This window comes from Triticum aestivum, chromosome 1B (assembly GCF_018294505.1).
Source record: "Triticum aestivum cultivar Chinese Spring chromosome 1B, IWGSC CS RefSeq v2.1, whole genome shotgun sequence".
NCBI classification, from domain to species: domain Eukaryota; kingdom Viridiplantae; phylum Streptophyta; class Magnoliopsida; order Poales; family Poaceae; genus Triticum; species Triticum aestivum.
In genome coordinates, this window is record NC_057795.1 from 82,850,071 (window position 1) to 82,871,370 (window position 21,300).

A 21,300-nucleotide genomic window follows, 5' to 3' on the forward strand; every position below is an offset into this window, starting at 1 on the left:
GCAAGTAGACAAGCCTCCATACATCAAGCCCTAAGTGATGAATGAACTGGCCAGAAATAATCAACAGAAAATAGCAACATACATTTCTATCGATCTTAAGGCCAAAGGTGACGAACACCTAGGTTTACTGATTAAAAAGAAACATCGTGATCATGTTATTCCATCTGATCCAAAGCAAAGAGGAAGCAACTTGTGTTTCATAAGAGAAGTCCCAAACTTGTAGTACGTTTCTTATTCACCAACATTCAATTTGACAACAAAGCTCACAAGAGAGAGAAGTTCCAAACTTGTATGTTTCTTATCCAGCAACATTCAAATTATCAGAAGCATTGAAAGCAAAGCCTATCTACTTGAAGAAATGTGACAAAATGCAGAAAGCCTATCTATATCTACTTCATCAGCACAAAATGCAAAAAGCGACACTTGTATCTGGGCCATGTGACACAACACAACTGATGCCAGCAATGTGAAGCCACGTGACTGCTGGCAGACAATTTCTATGCATTGTGGGGGAAATAATCTTAAGCATTTACAGCTACTCCTACGCAACAAATCACTGTATTCAGTGATCTTGCTAAAGAAGCTCCCAAGCTCAAGCTCAAGATAGACTAAATTTTACAACAACTGTACTCAAAAGTAGCATTTTGGATTATCACAACAAAAGAAGCATTTTCATTTTAAACTTGTGTTTAACAATGAAAAACTACTCCTAAGTGGGTCCTGACATGATGGGTTTATTTGGATGTATTTGAATTTATTCTCATTGAATTTAATGTCCATAGTAGTTGTTCTCATTGAACATGTCTGAACTTCAACAACCACATCACTCACTCACTCACGTGATCTTGGACTCACCCTTATTCTCTTACAAGTTGATGTCATACTTGATACATAAATAAAATTTGACATCAATGAAATTTAGAAAGTGAATACAGTTTGGACAGTACTCCACTCTCAAATTTCAGTGAGCGAAATTCAGTTGACTGTCTGGAGAGAGCTGGAGTAAAATGCAGCTTGACAGTTTGGGAACAAGGAGTACTTAGCATTCCTTCAAGAAACACAGAGAACACAGAACACATTTTCTAACCTCAGCATCTGCAGTAGCTACACACTGAAAGAAACCTCCAAGATCCAAATGCACTAAGCTAGCTAGACACTGAAACTACCAAACTGAAGGGAAATCATGCTACCAAACTGAAGGCAGATTTTTTCTTTCTATCAGATGGAGACGAGCAAGTGCTACTGAACATATCTAGAATGTGGGTGTGGCAAAAACTAACTACTGAACATACTAACATAACACAGTATGCATGGTTCCAAAAAGAAAAGAAGATTTGACAGTAGGAATAAGAATTTGTTAACTGACATTTAGAGAGCAAAATCTAAAGATTTGTGAACATTTGTTAATTTTGAAAATTTAGAGAGAAGAAAAAGGGGGATACCTCAAGCTTTGATAGTCTGGGCTCCGGCTTGGGCTTGGGCGGCGGGGGCGGCGTGTAGTCTAGCGGCGGCGGGGACGGGGACGTCTGGGACTTGGTCGGTCGGTGGTGCACCTCGTAGGGCGTGGGGGCGGGCCTGAGCTTTGGCGCGGGCGGCGAGTCCGGCGCGAGGGTGGTCGGGGGCGCCGACACGGCCTTCTCGGGCACCGGCATCGAGGAAGCTGTGGGCGGCGATCCGGAGGAAGGGGCCGCCTTCCTGACCTTCCGAGCAGAAGAAGGCACGGGTAGTGAGAGGAGGAGGAGGAGAAGCTAGGGGGAAGGGAGGGAGGGACGTACGTGCTTGGGCGGCGGCGCGGGGGAGCTGCAGTGGTGGGGGGCGCGGGGGCGCGGGGGAGCTGCGGGGGTGGGGGCGCGGGAGCACGGGGCGGCGGGGGTGGGCTCGATCTGGGCCTCGACGGAATACAATCGAAATACAATCGAGAAATGAAGGCTACAATATTCATGAATTCAAAAAGTGCCAATGAAAAAACATTTATGAATATGTCAAAATACAATCGAGAAATGAAGGCTACAATTTAAATACAATCGATCTTAGCTAGCTATCTGTTCACAATCTTCTTGCCCTTCTTTTTTGCAAATGGAGTTCTTCTATGGAACGGACGTCCTTTAGGTAGGGTGGTCCTGCATCTTCTTGTGGTGTATACTGCTACTTCATCGTCGTCGTCATGTTCGATCTTCGGGTCGCCTACTTGTCGAAGTCTTGCTCATTGGCTACTCCATCCATTTCGATGATCTTCCTTTTGCCTCTCCTCATGACAACACGACTGGGCTTTGATGGGTCGGTAATGAAGAAGCATTGGTCCACTTGGGAAGCCAGTACCCATGGCTCATTTTTCGCGGTGACGTTTGCGCCCGCGGTCTTGGATTTGGCTTCGGGTATAACCATGGTGGTGAAATACCGGTCTTCTTTTAGGACGCTCTTAGACCATCTGACACGGAACATCAGGACCTTCTCTCCAGCGTAGCTCAGCTCCCAGATCTCGTCGATCCTTCTGTAGTATCTGTCCTTTTCGTTACCGGTGTAGGATTCCATCGTTACCCCGGAGCTCTGATAACCAGCATTCTTCATGTCCTTTCCCTCGGTGTAGAATGTGTAGCCGTTGATATCGTACGCCTCATACGTCATCAGGTTGTGTTCGGTGCCCTGTGAAAAAGCGAATATGAGTTGTTCTTCCGCGGAAGAATCCTCATGTAAAGGGTATGACAGAAGCTTCTGCTTGAACCAACATGTGAAACATGAGTTGTGCTCCCTGATTATATCTCCGTACGTCCTCTGTTGGCCTCGGTCATTGTACGTCTTCTTGATAAAGGTTTTGTGCTCTACTACCCAAGGATCGACCACGTCTATGTGTTGTAGCGCGACTAGGTTTGCTCTTTCAAAGTCGGCGAGTCGACCCTCGAAGTCGACATGCATTTCGCGGCCACCCTCACGGTGACCCCATCCAGCGAGCCTGCCGAGGTGCCTGTTGACGGGCAGACCAACGGGGTTCTCGATGCCTAGATAATTCATGCAGTAGGAGATGCACTCTTCGGTCAGAAAGCCCCTGGCTATGCTTTCCTCTGGGCGTGACATGTTGTGAATGTATCCTTTGATGAAACCATTCATCCTTTCGAACGACATCATGCTGTGCAGGAACATCGGCCCAAGTTGGATGATATCCTCCATGATATGGACCAGCAGATGCACCATAACATCAAAAAATGCGGGCGGGAAGTACATCTCAAGCTCACATAGTATCACCACGATCTCTTCCTGTAGCCTTCTGAGTTGCCTCACACCAACTGACTTCCGAGAGATGGCGTCAAAAAAGTTGCATAGGACAAATAGCGTTTCACGGACGTGTGCGTCCATGATGCCACGGATTGCAACTGGAAGTATCTGCATCATCAACACGTGACAATCGTGAGACTTCATCTCGCTGAACTTCTGCTTCGCTGGTTCTAGGTATCTGCTTATCTTCCCCGTGTAACAGTAAGGAAGTTTTACTCCTACGAGGCAGGTGAAAAACTGCTCGATCTCCTCCTGACTTAGAGTGAAGCACGCGGGAGGGTAGTAATTTCCGGCCTTCTTGGCCTTTTTGCCTTTGCGACGACTTTCCATGTCCTGCTTCGCCTCATCATCATCATCATTAGCATGATGCTCCTCCCTGATGCCCATTGACTTCAAGTCTGCCCTTGCTTTCGGCCCATGTTTGGTCCTCTGTGGCATGTTGAGCAGGGTACCAAGCAGACTCTCGCACACGTTCTTCATGATATGCATGACATCAAGGCTGTGAGGCACACGGTGGATCTTCTAGTACGGCAAGTCCTAGAAAAAAGACCTCGTTTTCCATACCTTCAGCAGCGGCTCTGGCGCCTTTCACTTCTTTCCTGGCTCTGGCGCCTTTTTCTTCTTTCCCAGCAGTGGGCAATCTTTCCAATATTTCAATAGCTGGTCTATTTCCTCGCCGCTCCTCGTATGTGGGCATCTTCGGGGTTCGGTTTCACCATCGAACAGATCCTTGCATTTCCTCCACGGGTCATCGTCGCGAATCCACCTTTGATGTCCCATGAACACGGTTTTCAAAGACCCGGGATCTCTATCTAGCTAGTGATACGTTGTGTCATCCATGCACCTGACGCATCCAGAAAATCTGTGGACCACCTGCCCCGCGAGATATCCGTAATCGAGATAGTCGTGCATCATCGTGAGCAGTGCGGCTCTCATAGGGAAATATTCTTTCTCTGTGGCGTCCCACGTATTGGCTGGCCTTTTCCACAGCGTGTCTAGCTCCTCTTTCAGCAGCGCCAGATACATATTGATGTCGTTCACTGGTTGTTTCGGCCCTTCAATTAGCATACTCATGTGAATGTACTTCCTCTTCATGCACAACCAGGGGGAAGGTGGTACATCCACACAAACACAGACCAGGGGCTATGTGTGCTTCTCTGGCTGCCAAACGGATTGACTACATCGATGCTCGCGCCCAGCATGATGTTCCTTGGATCCTTCCCAAATTCTGGGTGTTCGAAGTTCAACGCTTGCCACTGGCTCCCATCCTTAGGGTGACTCAGCATCTTGTCTTTTTTAGTTATCTCCGGATCATTTGCGTCATCTTCTCGATTCTTCTCCTCCCTATCCGCGTGCCAACGCAGGAGCTTTGCTACCTTAGGGTCCGTGAAATACCGCTGCAGACGAGGAGTGATCAGAAAGTACCACACCACTTTTCGAGGAGCTTTCTTCCTCTTCTTGTATCGAGTGACGCAGCACACTAGACATATGGTAGACTCCGCGTGCTCGTCCTGATAAATGATGCAATTGTTCATATACACATGGTATTTCACGTGCAGTAAATCCAGAGGACACATGATTTTCTTCTCCTCCTCAAAACTGGTCGGGCAGTTGTTCCCCTTGGGAAGACGTTCGTGCCAGAATGACATGTTCTCGTTGAAGCATACGTCGGTCATTTTGTGTTTTACCTTCATCTCCAGAGCCATGAGCGTTACTTTCAGGAGGGTATCCTCGGGCCAACATTCTTCATACAGTGGAGTAACCGCGTCTATCTCCAATTGATCCAGCTTTGCTTTCTCTCGGGGGGTAGCTCTGGCGTTATCCGTCTGCTTGAGAAGCAGCTCTTGAATATGAGGGTCCTGCACCCAGCCCATCGATGGTCCAGCGTCGTCTGCTCCGCCGGCATCATCATCTTCATGATCATGCCCGTCGTCTGCTCCGGCATCTTCCTCATCATCATGTCCTGCATCTTCTACATGATGATTGTGTATAGCATCAACGTCCTGATCATGTCCTGGAGATTCTTCATCTTCTCGCCCGCCCGAGTCTTGCTCATTTCTTGCCCGGCCCCCATGGACGACTTCATAGTCATCTTCATCACCTTACCACCGATAGCCATCCAAGAAACCACGCAAGAGCAGGTGGTCCCGCACCTGCCCGGAATCCGGGTCCGCAATAAGGCTCTTCAGCTTGCATCTTCGACATGGACATCTTATCTCCATCTCGTTCTTTTGAAGCAGCTCGGCCTTCGCGGAGCTCAAAAACCTATTCACGATGCCTTCGGTCATCATGCGGACCATGGTCGCTTGCGGGGTAGAGCAAAACGATATTTTAGAACCAAGATTTTTTTTTGCATGACTTTCCCTGAAAATAGGACCAAAAAGAATGCATAGTCCCAAAATTCTTGCCGAAACAGAAATGAATCAGAATTTTGGAATATTGGCAACTATCGCATTACAAATACCGGTACCTGCAAACACAAACATATATGCAACACCACAAACATATGCAACACCACACACATACATAGATCTAGCTAGGCCACAAAAAGTGCATTTCCACGTTGTTGGAGAGGGAGAACAACATAAAGATAGCTTCCCCCCTTACTTACCTATCAAAAAAAGGTAATTTAACCACTTAATTTGGATGAATCTATGGTGCAAATGAGGTGAGGAGGAGGAGGCAGCCGAGACAAGCTTGGAGGAGGAGGTGGAGAGAATGAAGTGGGGAAAGTGAGTGGGTAGGTGTGGCTGTCCAAAATATCTTGTTGGTCCCAGGTTACTAATGGCGCACCACCTGCAAATGTGCCATTAGTAACCCTGGTTACTAATGGCACACCTGCAGGTGGTGCGCCATTAGTAGTTTTGCAAAATAAATAAATATATATACACAAAAGGCGCACCATGGCATAGTGCGCCATTACTAGTTTAAACTAGTAACGGCGCACTGTGCCATGATGCGCCATTAGTAATTTTTCAAAAAAAAAGAATAAAAAAACAACAGTAGTGGTGCACTGTCTGTCCGGTGTGCCATTACTAGTTAGCACTAGTAATGGCGCACTCTGCCAGGATGCGCCATTAGTATGTTTGGAAAAATAAAATAAAAAAAATTGTTACTAGTGGCGCACCATGTGCCTGGTGCTCCATTAGTGTCTTCCACACTAATGGCGCACCTGCACATGGTGCGCCACTGCTATATACTAGTGGCGCAGCACATGACAGGTGCGCCATTAGTATCCATTTCATCTATAGCCCTTTTCCTAGTAGTGGTGGCGGTGGCGATGGCGAGGGCGAGCAGCCTAACGGCGTCAGTGGCGGCGGCGACGGCAAGGCGTAGCAGGGGTGTCGGGCGGTGACGACGACGAGGAGAGCAGGGGGTAGGGGCATCGGTGGCGGCGGCGACGATGACGGAGAGTAGCCTGATGGCGTCAGTGACGGTGGCGACGGCAAGGTGGAGTAGGGGAGTTGAGCGGCGATGGCGACAAGGAGGAGCAGGGGGCGTCAGGGAGAAGAAGTGATGGATTTCATCGAAACTGCTAAGTGTTGCTTTTATACCCAGGGCATTGGTAACGGTCCGTGGTACCGGTTGGTGCCACCAACCGGTACCGAAGGTCTCTTTTCAGCAGCCCAAAGGGCAGGAAACAGAGGCCTTTGGTCCCGGTTGGTGCCACCAACTGGGACCAAAGGCCTCGTGCTGCCCGTGGCCAAAACTTTAGTCCCACCTCGCTAGTTGAGAGGGGCGGGTAGTTGTTTATAAGCCCCACTACCGCACCCCTCTCGAGCTCCTCTCCATTGCAGGCTTGCGAGCATAATCATACACTGCTATGCCTGATGGGCCTACTTGGTCTTCTACAGGCCTGAATCTTGGCCCATGGTTGGGTTTCTAGTCGTATTCAGGCCGTGGCATTTTTTCTAGTTTTTTTGTTTTTTGCATTATTTATTTTCTTTTGTTTTTGCTTTTTTAGTTCTTTTTGCTTCTAGGTAATAAAAATTATAAACTTTCCGTTAGTGCCATTTGTTTTCCAATTTGAATAATTTAAATTTGATTTTTGTGAAATTTGTGTGAATCACTAGTTTTTGAATAACTTTATTATAAAAATAGATTTTTGAGTGATTCTTTTTCCTGCTATTTATTACTGTGTTTTATCATTATATTCAAAAACAGATTTTGTTATTTTAGTTTCTAACACAAAAATTCTTTCTGATAATTCTTTTTGCTATTAAAGTTTCTAACAAAAAAGCTCTTTATGAAAATTATTTTTTCTTTTAATGTTTTGAACAGAAAATACTTTGATAATTTGGTTGCATAAATTTTATATAATTTTAGCTTTAATAATACTTGAGGTTTATAAAAAAATTTGAGTTGATTCCTTTTGCTATTGGAGTTTTATAAAAGCTTTTTAGTTGATTCTTTTTGCTATTGAAGGATATTATACTTTTGTTTTAGTTGATCATAATAGAATATTTTAATTGATTATTTTTAGTTCATTCTTTTTGCTATTAGTTCATTCTTTTTGCTATTAGTTCATTATTTGAGCTAAATGACCCTGAAATTGAAAAGCACTACAAATGTACTCTGAAAAAGTTGAAAGTTGGCATGGTATCATCATTTCACCCACATAGCATGTGCTAAAAAGTTGAGAGGGTTACGGCAAAACCTGCATGCACTTCGTGTGCAAAATAGACAATCTGTTTCAAATTATCAAGGTTTCGGACGGAAACTCGTCTGTTACAAAGGGATTCCATTTTTTTGAACTTATTTGAACTCCAGACTTTTTGTGTGTTCAAAATGCACCATTCAAAGCCACATCATCAATTTTCAACCCTCTCTGACTTCATTTGGTATTTTTCATGCCTGTACTAATTTTTTTGAGCTAAATGGCCCTTAAATTGAAAAGCACTACAAATGAACTCTCAAAAGGTTGAAAGTTGGCATGGTATCATCATTTCACCCACATAACATGTGCTAAAAAGTTGATAGGGTTACGACAAAAACTGGATGCACTTCATGTACAAAACAGACAATCTCTTTGGAAGTATCAGGGTTTCGGACAAAAACTCATCAGTTACAAAGGGATTTCATTTGTTCACATGTAACTGTGGTGATATTCTAGATCAAAGGCATCATCATAATAGTTTTTGATAGAAAGTCTTCACATTTTATTCGCTTGTGTCCTTTACTTATTGCGCCCTAACCATGGATAATCTTCATCATTTAACAGGGTGCTTGGGTCAGCCTTGACTTTGAAGGGAGGAATTTCATGAAACTGTTCATAATCTTCAGACATGTCTGGCTTGCTCTCCAGTCCAACGATGTATCTTTTTCCTGAAAGAACTATGTGGCGCTTTGGCTCATTGTATGATGTATCTGCTTATTTATCTTTTCTTTTTCTCGGTTTGGTAGACATGTCCTTCCCATAGAAAACCTGCGCCACATCATTGGCTAGGATGAATGGTTTGTCTGTGTACCCCAGATTGTTCTGATCCATTGTTGTCATTCCGTACTGTGGCTCTACCTATACCCCGCCTCCTGACAGATTGACCCATTTGCACTTAAACAAAGGGACCTTGATATCATATCCATAGTCAAGTTCCCATATGCCCACTATGTAACCATAATGTGTGTCCTTTCCCCTCTTTGTTGCTGCATCAAAGAGGACACCACTGTTTTGGTTGGTGCTCTTTTGATCTTGGGCAATCGTGTAAAATGTATTCCCATTTATCTCGTACCCTTTGTAAGTCATTACAGCCGAAGATGGTTCCCTCGCCAACGAGTATAGGTCATCAGAAACAGTGTTGTCACACCTGAGATGTGTTTGGAACCAACTGCCGAAACTCCTGATGTGTTCATATGTAATCCAATCATCACACAGGTCCAGGTGTTTTGGAGCACATAATGTTCTTGTGTTCATAAATTTACGAGGTCACCAAGGTAGAATTCTGTAGAACCATGTAGTGTGCTTGAGACCAAGAATGCCCATCCCTACATATTATTGAGTCCGCACCTAGCGTGCCTTTTCCACCCAGTCTCCCCTCATACTGCGATTGAGGGAGACCTATATTCTTAAGGTCAGGAATGAAGTCAGCACAAAACCCAATGACATCTCTTGTTTGATGGCCCATGGAGATGCTTCCTTCTGGCCTAGCGTGGTTATAGACATATTTCTTTTTCCCATGAACCTCTCAAAGGGGAACATATTGTGTAGAAATACAGGGCCCAGAACGACAATCTCATCGACTAGATGAACTAGGACGTGCGTCAGGATATTGAAAAAGGATGGTGGGAACACCAGCTCGAAACTGACAAGACATTGTGCCACATCACTCCTTAACCTTGGTAGGATTTCTGGATCGATCACCTTCTGAGAGATTGCATTGAGGAATGAACATAGCTTCACAAAGGTTAATCGAACGTTTTCCGGTAGAAGCCCCTGAGGGAGTCCTGGATTAAGGGGTCCTCGGACGGTCGGACTATGTAGCATGGGCCGGACTGATGGGCTATGAAGATACAAGACAGAAGACTTCTTCCCGTGTCTGGATGGGACTCTCCTTGGCGTGGAAGGCAAGCTTGGTGCTCAGATATGAAGATTCCTTTCTCTGTAACCGACTTTGTACAACCCTAGTCCCCTCCGGTGTCTATATAAACCAGAGGGCTTAGTCCGTAGAGGCAATCATAATCATACAGGCTAGACTTCTAGGGTTTTAGCCATTACGATAACTCTTGTAATACTCATATTCATCAAGATCAATCTAGAAGGAAGTAGGGTATTACCTCCATAGAGAGGGGCCGAACCTAGGTAAACATCATGTCCCCCATCTCCTGTTACCATCTGATAACCCACAAGTATAGGGGATCGCAATAGTTTTTGAGGGTAGAGTATTCAACCCAAATTTATTGATTCGACACAAGGGGAGTCAAAGATTATTCTCAAGTATTAGCAGTTGAGTGGTCAATTCAACCACACCTGAAAGACTTAATATCTGCAGCAAAGTATTTAGTAGCAAAGTAGTACGAAAGTAACAGTAACGGTGGCAAAAGTAACAGTAGCAGCTTTGTAGTAATCATAATAGTGGCAACAGTAACGTAACTAAGCAAAGATCAATATGTGAAAAGCTCGCAGGCAATGGATCAATGATGGATAATTATGTCGGATGCAATTCCTCATGCAACAGTTATAACATAGGGTGACACAGAACTAGCTCCAGTTCATCAATTTAATGTAGGCATGTATTCCGAATATAGTCACACGTGCTTATGGAAAAGAACTTGCATGACATCTTTTGTCCTACCCTCCCGTGGCAGCGGGTCCTTTTGGAAACTAAGGGATATTAAGGCCTCCTTTTAATAGATTACTGGACCAAAGCATTAACACTTAGTGAATAAATGAACTCCTCAAACTACGGTCATCACCGGGAGTGGTCCCGATTATTGTCACTTCGGGGTTGCCGGATCATAACACATAGTAGGTGACTATTAACTTGCAAGATAGGACCAAGAACTCACATATAATCATGAAAACATGATAGGTTCAGATCTGAAATCATGACACTCGTGCCCTAGTGACAAGCATTAAGCATAGCAAAGTCATAGCAACATCAATCTTAGAACATAATGTATACTAGGGATCAAACCCTAACAAAACTTACTTGATTACATGGTAAATCTCATCCAACCCATCACCGTCCAGCAAGCCTACGACGGAATTACTCACGCACGGCGGTGAGCATGATGATTATCGATGTCAAAACCGGCGGATCTCGGGTAGGGGGTCCCGATCTGTGTGTCTAAGGCTAATGGTAACAGGAGGCGGGGGACACAATGTTTACCCAGCTTTGGGCCCTCTCTACGGAGGTAATACCCTACTTCCTGCTTGATTGATCTTGATGAATATGAGTATTACAATAGTTGATCTACGACGAGATCGTAATGGTTAAACCCTAGAAGCCTAGCCTATGAGATTATGATTGATGTTCTATGGACCAAACCCTCCAGTTTGTATAGACACTGGAGGGGGCTAGGGTTACACAAAGTCGGTTACAGAGAAAGGAATCTAAATATCCGAATCGCCAAGCTTGCCTTCCACGGAAAGGAGAGTCCCATCCGGACACGGGACGAAGTCTTCTATCTTTTATCTTCATAGTCCAACAGTCTAGCCCATGTATATAGTCCGGCTCTCTGTGGACCCCTTCATTTAGGACACCCTCAGTAGCCCCCGAACCAGGCTTCAGTGACGATGAGTCCAGCGCGCAGATTGTCTTCGGCATTGCAAGGAGGGTTCCTTCTCCGAAGACTTCAAAGTACCTGACTTAAACTGCAGTATCGGGCTTTCCTTTTAATGTTGCGCTCATCGGCTTCTGCACCTTCAAGATTTCAGCTTCCACGTGTCGAGCGAACGCGAGAGGTCGGGGCATTTTTATACTTACCACCCTGACCATGTGAGAAAATTGTCTATTTAAGGAGACGAGGATCTTCAGATCTAATCCACACCATCTCCCCCAAATGAGGAATCCTTGGAGCTTGCCTGCAGACACCACCCCAACATGGCTAGTGCTCCCAGCTCTTCATCCCGCCCTCACGGCCCCAAACAGGGTGATTGGGAAAAGTGTTCCATATCCCACAGCCAACTGGTGAACTAATCATATTTACAAAAACAAGATAGCTCAAGTTCATACCAGCTTCTCTCATCTCAATTAGTCCATCATATATCGTCATTATTGCCTTTCACTTGCCCGACCGAACGGTGTGTATAATAATAATAGTGCACGTGTGTTGGATTAAGTTGGAATCTGCAAGCATTCAAGTCCAGGGAGAAAACAAGGTAATATCGTCTCTTGGTTAAATCAATAATAATGCAAATGAGAGCCACTCAACATTTTCATCACGGTCCTCTCCTCTTTGCCCCCAAAGAAAAGAAAAGAAATAAAACCATTTACATGGGAAAGCTCCCAACAAGCAAAAGAAGAACGAGAAATCTTTTTGGGTTTTCTTTTAATTACTACTACAAGCATGGAAAGTAGACTAGCTTTTTTTGTTTTTCTTAAGATTTTTCAAACACACAAGAAGAAGGCTTAGAAAAGAAAATAAACTAGCATGGATAGTACAATGAAAAATTATGAGCACCAACACTAGAATGAGTGTGGGAACATGAACGTAATGTCGGTGAGAAATACGTACTCCCCCAAGCTTAGGCTTTTGGCCTAAGTTGGTCTATGCGCACGGATGGCCTGGCGGATATCCAAAGTTGTAACTGGGGTCGTACTGAGATGTAGCCGCTACTGCCTGACGAGCTGCAGCTTGGAGGCAAGCTGCCTCAATCCTCCTTTCATACTCGTTTGGCTCCTCCTTGGTTATAACATATCTCCTTTTTGCCTGAAATTCAAAGAAAGTAGGAGTAGGGAGAGAAATATGGATAACACGCTGTCTGTCAAAGATTAGTCTGTACTGAAGGGGCTGTTCATTCCTCTCAATAAACTGATGGCGAACCATAGCATTATAATCTAAATAAATAGGAGGTAACTCTATATCATTTGCATGTATGGGTACATCAAGATAGTTAGCTAAACAAATTGCATAAATCCCACCAAACAAATCTCCACTTATACTATTATGATGCAACCTTTGTGTAACAATCGCCCCCAAGTTATATTGTTTATCTCCTAATACCGCACTTTTGAGAACATAAAGATCTGGAATGCACATGTGACAAGCTTCATCTTTACCATTAATGCATCTACCTATAAAGAGAGCAAAATAATGTATGGAAGGAAAATGAATGCTCCCTATGGTAGCTTTTGTTATTTCTCTAGATTCCCCCACAGTGATACTAGCAAGAAAGTCTTTATATTCAGATTTGCAAGGTTCACTAAAATTGCCCCACTACAGGAGTTTACAAGAAGTATTAAAATCTTATAGGTCCATGGTATATGATTTATCATAAAGATCAAACAAAACAATGTGAGAATTGCATGAGGATGTGAATTCGAACCTTCTCACAAAGGAATCATTTAGGTAGTAGTATTGGGGGCACTTATCTGACACAAAGCCCTCAAGTTCGCATTATGCACATACGCGCCAAATTCCTCCTTAATGCATGCTTGAACCATAAAATCTTCTGATGGCCATTCACAAGGCCGCACTTGAGCTCCCTCGGTGGTTCATCGTCTGGCTGACGTATCGCGAGCCTTGGTCCTTGCTTCCTTGAGGAACCACCTTGTTATATTTTCCTATGCATTTTTCTTTCTCTGAAAAATTTCTGAAATTTTAAGTGACTCAAAATAACAGCGAACCAAACTCAACAAGATTGATAGCAACTACTCCCACAAATGCCTAGAAGCTAAATCATGCATTAAAACTACTTTTGACCATATAAATTTGACATGCAAGCGCAAGAACAGGGTCACCTTAGTAGTAGAATTTTGCAATAAATAAAGCACTAGAACAAAAACTAATTAGACCATTGGAGAAGTCACATACCGGAGAAAAATCCCCCAAAATAGATTCGTGAATGAAGATTTGAGCAAGGAGATTGAAAATCGTAGCAGAACGAGCTAGAACACGAGTTTGAGCTGTGTGGTGATTTTTTCTAGAGGAAGACGAAGTGTGTGGGTGCAGGAATAAGTGGAGGGGGCCACGTGGGGCCCATGAGGCAGGGGGCACGCCCTGGACCCTCGTGGCCTGGTGGTGTGGCCCCCTGATGTGTTCTTAGTGCCAAATATTCTTAAATATTCTACAAAAAAATCATATTTCATTTTCGGGACATTTGGAGAATGTTTATTTTCGAGGTATTTTTTATTGCAAGGATAGATTAGAAAACAGACTGAAAATACTATATTTGCTTTAGTTAATCTAAATAACAGAAAATAAAAGGAGGGTATAGAGAGTTGTGCATTCTAACTTCATCCATCTCATGCTCATCAAAAGGAATGCACTAACAAGGTTGATCAAGTCTTGTTAACAAATTCTTTCCGAATAACATGAAACCAAAGTATTTTGAATGACACTAGGTTACCTCAACGGGGATATGCACGTCCCCAACAATAAGAATATCATATTTCTTCTTGAAAGTAGGAAGAGGAAATTCAAAACCTCTAATAGTAATCGTTGAAAATTTTCCAATACAATTTATACTGTGGACTTGAGGTTGTTTCCTCGGAAAGTGTACCGTATGCTCATTACCATTAACATGAAAAGTGACATTGCCTTTGTTGCAATCAATAACAGCCCCTACAGTATTCAAAAAGGGTCTACCAAGGATAATTGACATACTATCGTCCTTGGGAATATCAAGAATAACAAAATCCGTTAAAATAGTAACATTTGCAACAACAACATGCACATCCTCACAAATACCGACATGTATAGCAGTTGATTTATCGGCCACTTTCAAAGATATTTCAGTAGGTGTCAACTTATTCAAATCAAGTCTATGATATAAAGAGAGAGGCATAACACTAAAACTGGCTCCAAGATCACATAAAGTAGTTTTAACATAGTTTCTTTTAATGGAGCATGGTATAGTTGGTACTCCTGGATCTCCTAGTTTCTTTGGTATTCCACCCTTAAAAGTATAATTAGCAAGCATGGTGGAAATTTCAGCTTCCGGTATCTTTCTTTTATTTGTAACAATATCTTTCATGTACTCAGCATAAGGATTCATTTTAAGCATATCAGTCAAACACATATGCAAAAAGATAGGTCTAATCATTTTAGCAAAGCGCTCAAAATCCTCATCATCCTTTTTCTTGGATGGTTTAGGCGGAAAAGGTATGGTTTTTGAACCCATGGTTCTCTTTGTTTACCGTGCTTCCTAGCAATGAAGTCTCTCTTATCATAACATTTATTCTTTGATTGTGGGTTATCAAGATCAGCAACAGGTTCAACCTCTACATCATTATTATTGCTAGGTCGAGCATCGACATGAACATCATCATTAACATCACCACTGGATTCATGTTCATTACCATATTTTGTTTTAGCATCAGAAATAGAAATATCATTGGGATTCTCAGGTGTGTCAAAAACATGTTCACTAGAAGCATGCAAAGTCCTATCATTTTTCTTCTTGTTGTTTTTAGAAGGACTAGGTGCATCAACATTATTTCTCAAAGAATCTTGCTCAATTCTCTTAGGGTGGCCCTCAGGATACAAAGGTTCCTGAGTCATTCTACCACCTCTAGTCACAACTCTAACAACATTATCAATTTTTTTTATTTAATTCATTGGGCAAATCATTTTGTGCTTTAAGCACTTGTTATGCTTGAGTGGTAAGCATGGAAGCATGTTTACTAATAAGTTTAAGTTCACTTTTAACTCTAGACATATAATCAGTAAAGTGTTCAATCATATAAGCATTGCGTTTCAATTGTCTACCAACATAAGCATTGAAGTTTTCTTGTTTAACAATAAAACTACCAAACTCATCCAAGCATTGACTAGCAGACTTATAACGAGGAATATCACATTCATCAAATCTATAGAGAGAATTTACCTTTACTACTTGTGACGGGTTATCAAGACAATGTATTTCTTCAATAGGTGGTGAATTCTTGACATCTTCAGCTTTAATACCCTTTTCTTTCATAGATTTCTTTGCCTCCTACATATCTTCAGGACTGAGAAATAGAATACCCCTTTTCTTCGGAGTTGCCTTAGGAGTTCGTTCAGGAAGTGTCCAATTATTTTCATTAGTCAACATATTATTCAATAACAATTCAGCTTGCACTACAAAAAAAGACACATCCGTGACATTTTGGGCCGAACAATTTTTTTTTCGGTCGTACTTATGACACTTCTATGATGATAATTGTGAAAAAACCCGGTATCATCATAAATGTGGTGGGCTCCTACTTCTATGACAAAAAATCATGACAGAAAATGGGCTTTTCATCCTGGGAGGGACGGAGACGCAGCTGCATGATATTCTTTGGGCCGTCCATGACGGAAAAAACCATGGTAGAAGCGACGTCGAGGAAAATATCGGGGTGTTCCCGGTTACGGTGGGTTGTCGGGGCCGAGCGATGCGCGTTTCTCTCATACATGTATGCGTATGTGTGCAAGGCGTTGGGCTCTAACTGAACCCAAGCGAGGCGTTTGGCTCTAATTGAACCCGAGCAATTGCACTACAGGCTACGCGTTACTAAACCCGAGCGATCGATCGATGGCTGTTAACTGAACCCGATCGAGCGATTCCTTCGCTACTGCTGCTAACTGAAGCCGATTCAACCCTGCTGCCTCCTTCCCTTGATGAACAGTGAGCGTTGTTGGGGGGTTTCGATGAATAGTTCACGATGGGGGTGGATGAACAGGACCCCATGGTGTTGCCTCTAGATGAACAAGACCCTAATCGATCAAGCCGGTTGGGGCTGGATGAATAGGACCCCATGGAGGGCTAGATGAACAGGACGACCCCGTAGAGGGCTGGATGAACAGTAGACAACGGAGGGGTGGATGAACAGTAGCATGTGGAGGGGTGGTTGAACAGGAGCCCGTGGAGAGGGCTGGTTGAACAGTAGCCGGTGCAGTAGCGTGCGGTGGAGGCTGGATGAACAGGAGCCCATGGATGAACTGTCGCAGGTGGAGGCTGGAGGAGGTTGATGGTGGATGAACAGTAGCCTGTAGAGGCTGGAGGAGGTCGACGGTGGAGATGAACAATATCCCATGGAGTCTTGTTTTGCAGTACGCCACACCCCTCCCGATGAACAGGACCCTCGTTTCGACCGTAGCGCTCCAACACGAGTCCGTTTCATCTGTTTTGCGGTACACCACACCCCTCCCGATCAACAGGACCCCGTTTTGACCATAGGAGGTCCAACACAAGTCTGTTTCCTCCGTTTTGCGGTACGCCACACCCCTCCCGATGAACAGGATCCCGTTTCAAACATGGCCGGTCGAACACAAGGCCATTTCCTCCGTTATGTGGTACGCCAGGCCTCGTTTCCATCTCCTGTTCCGTCCAAGCCCTCCCGATGAACACGATGACGCATTCCATTCCGACCCAGCCGGTTGGCTCCCGATGAACACGACGACGACGATGTTTCTCCATTCCAACCCAGCCATGTACACTAGACCTGGCCATACGTATGCGCGAGTAGGCATTCGAGACCCCGCCCGTATGTACGTATGTGGCCGTATTTTCTTTCTTGCACCCTGGCAGTTGTACGTACGTGTACATGCTACGTGTGCGCCTCTACTATGACACGCGCACGCCTCTACATCGACCTGTATGTACGTACACATTCACGACCAGAATGACAACGCTACGTATGCTTTGACCAGGTGGGTCCTGGTTGTCAGGCACATCCTTGTGTGCAAAGATGTAGCTGGTGGGTCCCAGTAGTCAAGGGGGCAAGTTGTTTTTTTTCCCCGGACGCACTTCCTTGCGTGAAAGATGTAGCTGGTGGGTCCCAGCAGTCAGGGGGCGAATCATTTTTTTGCCTGTAATATGGACACACTTCATTGCGTGCGATGATGTAGCTGGTAGGTCCCAGCAGTCAGGGGGAAATATTTTTTTCGCAAAAGTGACCCATCCGGTGGGTCCCTGCTATCAGGTGGAGGAATCATTATTTTCCGTGTAATAAGGAGTCACTTCCTTGCTGCGGCCATGGACCCACCTGTCTGCCTCTCCACGTACAGTCCACGTCCGATGGAAGTCGTTCCTTGACCATGTTGACCATGCTGCGTCGAGAGCACCAGGGCGGTGGACGACGGCGAGGCCTAGGAAGGGGACGACGCCGAGCCGAGGAAGACACGGCAGTGGAAGCCCGCTTGGAGAGGAGTACGAGGGTTCACTGGTTCGGCTGCGGTGTGAGGCTGCCGTCGCCGCAGGGCCTGGCCAGCGGTGGGAATAGTAGGGCGTGGTGAGGCCTCCGTGGAAGCACAACCGGCCACGTGAGGCAGGAGCATGCGGCACGACCGGCGCTGGTGTTAGCTGCTGGAGCAAGAAGACCACAGGTTGAAGAAGCACTATGGTCGTTGGATGGACATCGAACGGTCACTGGAGCTAGAATCGTTCATATTGACTAAGTAGATAAAGCCCTCTGTCCCAGTCAACTTAGTAGGCCCACAAGTCAGCCTCCCACCAAGGTGGGTCCCAGCTAGCAGGGGGAGTATTCATTTTTTTGTGCGTAATAAGGAGGCACTTCTGGTGGGTCCGAGCTGACAGCGGCGGAACGTTTTTTTCGCGAAATACGGTGGCCCGTCCGGTGGGTCCCTACAGTCAGGAGTTTTTTTTGCGAAATACGGTGGCTTGTCCGGTGGGTCCCTGCCGTCAGTGGAGGAATAATTATTTTTCCCGTAATAAGCAGGCACTTCCTTGCGGCTGTCGTGGACCCAGCTGTCAGCCTCTCCACGTAAAGTACTCTTCCGATGGAAGTTGGTCGTTGACCACATTGAACACGACGCGCCGAGAGCACCACCGTGGTGGACAATGACGAGGACTAGGAAGGGGATGACGCGGAGCCGGGGAAGACGCGGCAGTAGATGCCCACGCGAAGAGGAGTACGAGGGTTCACTGGTTCGGCTATGGTGTGAGGTTGCCGTCGCCGCAGAATAATAGGGGGTGTGGGTGAGTGGAGGGATGGCCTGGCCAGCGGTGGGATTAGTAGGGGCAGTGAGGCCTCCGCGGCAGCACAGCCGGCCACAACAGGCAGGAGCAGGCGGCACGACCAACGCTGCTTTGGGCGGCTGGAGCAAGAACACCAGAGGTTGAAGAAGCACTACGACCATTGGATGGACATCATACAGTCACTAGAGCTAGAATCGTTCATATATTGACTAAGTTGACAATGCCCTCCGTCCCCGTCAACTTAGTAGGCCCACATGTCAGCCTCCCACTATGGTGGGTCCCAGCTGGCACGGGGGTATTCATTTTTTTGAGCGCAATAAGAAGGCACTTCCTTGCGTGCGAAGATATAGTTGGTGGGTCTCACCCGTCAGCGAAGGGAAGTTTTTTGTGTGAAATACAGAGGCCCTTCCGGTGGGTCCCAGATGTTAGGTGGAGGAATCATTATTTTCCGCGTAATAAGGAGTCATTTCATTGTGTGCTTCCGTGGAGCCAGCTGTCAGCCTCTCCACTTACAGTCCACTTCCAATGGATGTCGTTCGTTGACCACGTTTACCACGCCGCATCGAGAGCACTAGGGTGGTGAATGACGGTGAGGCCTACGAAGGGAACGACACAGGGCCGGGGAAGACACAGTAGTGGTTGCCCATGCGGTGGAGAGTACGAGGGTTGACTGGTTCGACTGCCATCGCCAGAAAATAACAGGAGGTGTGGGTGAGTAGAGGGATAGACAAGCCAGAGATGCGAGTATGATGGGGCCGTGAGGCCTACCCGGCAGCACAGGCGACCACGGGAGGCGGGAGCAGGTGGTTCCGACGGTGCTGGTTTCGGCGGCTGGGGCAGGAAGATCAGACACTGAAGAAGCACGATTGTCGTTAGATTGACATCTAACAGTCTGACGCTAGTAGAGTCGATTGTTGACTAAGTTTCTTTTTTGAGAAACCTTGTGTACGCATGAACTTAGTAGGCCCACAATTCAGCCTCCAAATATGTGGCAGACAACATAGAGCCCATTTGCTATTTTTTAATAATTTGCAGCCCATTTGCTAGTTCTTAAGTAATTTATTACAACCCATTTTCTGCCCAGGACCACGCTCAGAAAGTTCAACCTTATTTTGCATATTTCAATGGAGTCCGAACTATTGTAATCCCGAAATGATAAACATTTTTAAGAACTTATTGATTTGCCAAAAAAATCATTTTGTTTTTCTAAGAAAATAAGACGTGGGACAATTGAGTTGGTTTAAGGGAAAACCACTAGTAAAAAAATCAGCGCTGGGAGGGAAGAACGAGAAAAATAAGGATGTAAATATGAAAAGTTTTATGTATTTTCAATATAATGATACGCGTATATGAACTAGTAAAACTATAGGTAGAGATTAGAAAACGCATGTAGGACATGAGCAGTGGCTGTGTATTTGATTCAGTAAAAAAACTGCGTGCGGATGTTGTAAGACAAAATATAACTAAGGCTGGCAGGCCAGAGGCTAGTAGATACCTGCTGGATCTTTGTGCCCCGTTGTCGTCATGGCCTGGACCTGTTAAAAACAAAACCAAGCCTGGGCAGTCAATAGCCTAGTTGAAACTTGCACGACCTGAAAAAACAATATACGTGCTCATTAAATGACAGAATTCTGTAAGTACATACTGATAACTGGGATGCAGCAGGGATATTGTTTTTTCATCGTGATAATAAGTGCATCCATTTGTTTTGAAAAATTTGGAGAACTGGGAATTCGATGGCAGGTGCTTATGCTACCCATCAAAAAAATCAGGTGCCTGAAAATTTGTTTCGAAACAAATGATTCAGCTTTATATCCATGTCGACCCTCGGCATGATGGTTGGAAGCAAATGCAAGTTCATACAAAAAGATAGTTAACAACAATACCAACTCGCAGACGACAAGGTAGTACAAGTATCAATACCAAACTAACTTATAATCTTTTTACTCCTGGACCTAGTGTTCGTCTGGTAGAAAATCTTGCAGAGGACCCGCTCCCACTCCTTCTCTTGCTCCAGGTCCCCCAGGTGGTACTTGTGCATCACCCAATTGGTCCTTCGCTGGTCGAAGTTCTTGTTGGTGTGCAGCACCAGAACTTTTTTGCTACCCGTTTGCCGGCCGTTGACCATCACGGGCAAGGTATTGCCGGTCTTGTGACACATCGCGTGCATGCTGCACTCCGACTGTATCTTGCGACATGTCCACATGCCCCTTTTGAAATCCTTAGAATTGCGCTGGAAGAAATGCTTCCTTAGGCCACTTAGTGTGATACCTGCAGTATTGTCGGACACAGGTTTTAGCGTACGTAGTTGGCATTTTCATAACATCTTTGGTACGTTGCAGTCACTTGTTTCACTTGTTATTAACTATCAAATTGTAATTGCTTCACCAGGTCTGCATCTATAAAGAAAAATAGAGCTATAAACAAAGGAATATGTTTGTGCAAGTAGACGGCCGATCAGTGTCTTA